This window comes from Schistocerca americana, chromosome X, assembly GCF_021461395.2.
Source record: "Schistocerca americana isolate TAMUIC-IGC-003095 chromosome X, iqSchAmer2.1, whole genome shotgun sequence".
Taxonomy (NCBI): domain Eukaryota; kingdom Metazoa; phylum Arthropoda; class Insecta; order Orthoptera; family Acrididae; genus Schistocerca; species Schistocerca americana.
This window is the reverse complement of record NC_060130.1, coordinates 182,451,970-182,456,461: the sequence shown is the minus strand read 5'-3', so window position 1 is coordinate 182,456,461 and position 4,492 is coordinate 182,451,970. Positions and strand designations below refer to the sequence as shown.

At 47.6% G+C, this 4,492-nt stretch overlaps 1 pseudogene; it reads right to left on the bottom strand.

The window, feature by feature from the left end:
- Positions 1-3,811: 3,811 nt before the first annotated feature.
- On the bottom strand, positions 3,812-3,928 carry LOC124557323 (annotated as a pseudogene).
- Positions 3,929-4,492: the final 564 nt, after the last annotated feature.

The following is a 4,492-nucleotide window of genomic DNA, read 5'->3' as shown; positions in this document are numbered from 1 at the left end:
ACTTCCGATATTATCCACAAGGTCATTTATGTACACTCCTGGAAATTGAAATAAGAACACCGTGAATTCATTGTCCCAGGAAGGGGAAACTTTATTGACACATTCCTGGGGTCAGATACATCACATGATCACACTGACAGAACCACAGGCACATAAACACAGGCAACAGAGCATGCACAATGTCGGCACTAGTACAGTGTATATCCACCTTTCGCAGCAATGCAGGCTGCTATTCTCCCATGGAGACGATCGTAGAGATGCTGGATGTAGTCCTGTGGAACGGCTTGCCATGCCATTTCCACCTGGCGCCTCAGTTGGACCAGCGTTCGTGCTGGACGTGCAGACCGCGTGAGACGACGCTTCATCCAGTCCCAAACATGCTCAATGGGGGACAGATCCGGAGATCTTGCTGGCCAGGGTAGTTGACTTACACCTTCTAGAGCACGTTGGGTGGCACGGGATACATGCGGACGTGCATTGTCCTGTTGGAACAGCAAGTTCCCTTGCCGGTCTAGGAATGGTAGAACGATGGGTTCGATGACGGTTTGGATGTACCGTGCACTATTCAGTGTCCCCTCGACGATCACCAGTGGTGTACGGCCAGTGTAGGAGATCGCTCCCCACACCATGATGCCGGGTGCTGGCCCTGTGTGCCTCGGTCGTATGCAGTCCTGATTGTGGCGCTCACCTGCACGGCGCCAAACACGCATACGACCATCATTGGCACCAAGGCAGAAGCGACTCTCATCGCTGAAGACGACACGTCTCCATTCGTCCCTCCATTCACGCCTGTCGCGACACCACTGGAGGCGGGCTGCACGATGTTGGGGCGTGAGCGGAAGACGGCCTAACGGTGTGCGGGACCGTAGCCCAGCTTCATGGAGACGGTTGCGAATGGTCCTCGCCGATACCCCAGGAGCAACAGTGTCCCTAATTTGCTGGGAAGTGGCGGTGCGGTCCCCTACGGCACTGTGTAGGATCCTACGGTCTTGGCGTGCATCCGTGCGTCGCTGCGGTCCGGTCCCAGGTCGACGGGCACGTGCACCTTCCGCCGACCACTGGCGACAACATCGTTGTACTGTGGAGACCTCACGCCCCACGTGTTGAGCAATTCGGCGGTACGTCCACCCGGCCTCCCGCATGCCCACTATACGCCCTCGCTCAAAATCCGTCAACTGCACATACGGTTCACGTCCACGCTGTCGCGGCATGCTACCAGTGTTAAAGACTGCGATGGAGCTCCGTATGCCACGGCAAACTGGCTGACACTGACGGCGGCGGTGCACAAATGCTGCGCAGCTAGCGCCATTCGACGGCCAACACCGCGGTTCCTGGTGTGTCCGCTGTGCCGCGCGTGTGATCATTGCTTGTACAGCCCTCTCGCAGTGTCCGGAGCAAGTATGGTGGGTCTGACACACCGGTGTCAATGTGTTCTTTTTTCCATTTCCAGGAGTGTATATTGTGAATAGCAACGGTCTTACGACACTCCCCTGCGGCACATCTGAAATAACTCTTACTTCGGAAGACTTCTCTCCATTGAGAATGACATGCCGCGTTCTGTTATCTAGGAACTCTTCAATCCAATCACACAATTGGTCTGATAGTCCATATGCTACCTGGCATTTTATATTTTACTCTATATTTCCAACCAAAGGTAAAGGCAACGGGAAACCACTTCATTGTTTTGATCCTACGAAAACCCATCATGGATTTGCCTGCTGTTCAACAGTCCGGAGATGTAAGCAGCCCACCCAGCGGACCTCCGGAGGGCGCAGCCGTAAACAAAACCATGATAATCTAAAGAAATATGCACAAGATTAGGACTTGGAATGTACAAGGATTATGCCAAATTGGAAAGTTACAAATTGTGAAACGGGAATACCAGCGAACTAAAATCGGGATGTTAGGATTAGCAGAGACTGATTGAAAAAGCACTGGGCATTTAAAAAAAAAATGGCTTCAAATGGCTCTGAGCACTATGGGACTTAACTTTTAAGGTCATCAGTCCCCTAGAACTTAGAACTACTTAAACCTAACTAACCTAAGGACATCACACACATCCATGCCCGAGGCAGGATTCGAACCTGCGACCGTAACGGTCGCGCGGTTCCAGACTGTAGCGCCTTTAACAGCTTGGCCACCACGGCCGGCGGGCATTTCAAAACAGCTAACGGTAATACAATATATTTTTGTGGTAGATCAAATAATTCCATTAATGGTGTTGCCGTGTTAGTACACAAGGGATGGAATGCCGCACTGGCTGAGCATAAGTCTGTCAGCGACCGAACAATACAAGTGAAATTCAAAGCTGGACGTTGCAAGCTAAATGCAATACAGGCATAAGCAACAATTTCAGCAACAGACGATGAAGTGTCACAAGAATTTTACAAGTCTCTTTTCAACTGCATAGAGTCAGTACCCAAAAATGAAGTTACCGTAGTGCATGGAGATTTTAATTCTAAGGCAGAGATGTGGAACTCATCAGACGAAGTTCTTGGCTGTCATAGTTTAGGCAAAACAAATGATTGAAGAGATTCACTCATTCAGTTCTGTCAGGAAAATAAGTTTGTTATAACCAACACCTGCTTCCAACAACGTCCACAAAGACCTTACCATGGACCTCACCAGGTGGAAAATACCATAAGTAGACAGACTATTCATCGACTGGCTTAAGATGGAAATCGTCAGTTTAAAAATATTAAGACTGTTCCTGGAGCACATTAGCAGAAATCGGCGTTCCTGATCATTTTATTACCCTTATCAGAAACCTCTGCTCTGATAGTAATGCAATAATCAGACTAGATAAAACTTTTCAAGCCCATTGGAACCGTGTAAAGGAGTTAGCCGTGGGTGCATTCTACCGTCGGTTTTATTTAACATCTATGGAGAATATGCTATGAGAAAAAGTCTTGATAGCTGGACTGGTGAGATCTGAATTGGAGGACAAGGAATTTGAGATTTTCGGGTGATACCACAATGTGAGCACACTCGCAAGTGGAAATGAAGGAAGTACTTGATAGAGTTAAGAGAGAAAGCGAGAAACTTGGATTGTCAGTTAGTAAGAAAAAGACCAAGATCATGATAAATGACACAGGTGAGTCACTACCAGCTACTGATGTACTATCATAGTATGAGGAAGTTGATAATTTTGTCTACCTGGGCTCAGTGATTCCGAAAGAGGATAGCTCTAACAGGAAATACGACGTAGGACTGCTCTGGGTAGGAAAGCTGCACCGAAGCGTTGCATAGACGAAGCCCTAACCAGACTTATTAAATCGAGAGTGCTGAAATCTCTGGTGTTTTCAGTTTTCCTTTATGCCTGAAAAATGGACAACAACTAAAGGAGACCGCAAATGAATTGATGCTTTCTAGATGTGGACATACAGGAGGCTGTTGAGAATATTATGCATGGCAAACGGACCAGCAAATCAGTTCTTCAAGAACTCTTGGTGGAGAAAAGGAAAGAAGGATATAAGATGAAAATGAACAAAAGCAAAACTTGGGTAATGGAATATAGTCGAATTAAATTGGGTGATGCTGAAGGAATTAGATTAGGAAATTAGACACTTAAAGTAGTAAACGAGTTTTGCTGATGGTCGAAGTAGCAAAGCACTCCGTCTTTAGGCCACAAGTGGCCCATCAGGACCATCCGACCGCCGTGTCATCCTCAGGTGAGGATGTGGATAGGAGGGGCGTGTGGTCAGTACACCGCTCTCCCGGTTGTTATGATGGTTTTCTTTGACCGGAGCCGCTACTATTCGGTCGAGTAGCTCCTCAGTTGGCATCACGAGGCTGAGTACACCCCGAAAAATGGCAACAGCGCATGGCAGCTGGATGGTCACCCATCCAAGTGCCGGCCATGCCCGACAGCGCTTAACTTCGGTGATCTCACGGGAACCGGTGTATCCACTGCGGCAAGGCCGTTGCCGATGGTCGAAGTAGAGAGGACATAAAATGTTGACTGGCTATGGCAAGGAAAGCGTTTCTGAAGGAGAGCAATTTGTTAACATCGAGTATTGATTTAAGTATAAGGAAGTCTTTTCTGAAAGTATTTGTATGGAGTGTAGCCATGTATTGAAGTGAAACAGTGTAGACAAGAAGAGAACAGAAGCTTTCGAAATGTGATGCTACAGAAGAACGCGGAAATTAGATGGGAAGATCGCGTAACTAATGAGGAAGTACTGAATAGAATTGGGGAGAAGAGGAATTTGTGGCACAACTTGACTAGATGAAGGGATCGGTTGGTAGGACACGTTCTGGGACGTCAAAGGATCATCAATTTAGTATTGGGAGGAAGCGTGAAGGGTAAAAATCCTAGAGGGAAACCAAGAGACGAATACACTAAGCAGATTCAGAAGGATGAAGGTTGGAGTAGTTATTCGGAGACGAAGAGGTTTGCCAAGGATAGAGTAGCATGGAGAGCTGTACCAAACCAATCTCTGGACAGAAGACAACAACAACAACAACAACAACAACAACAACCTCTCACCAC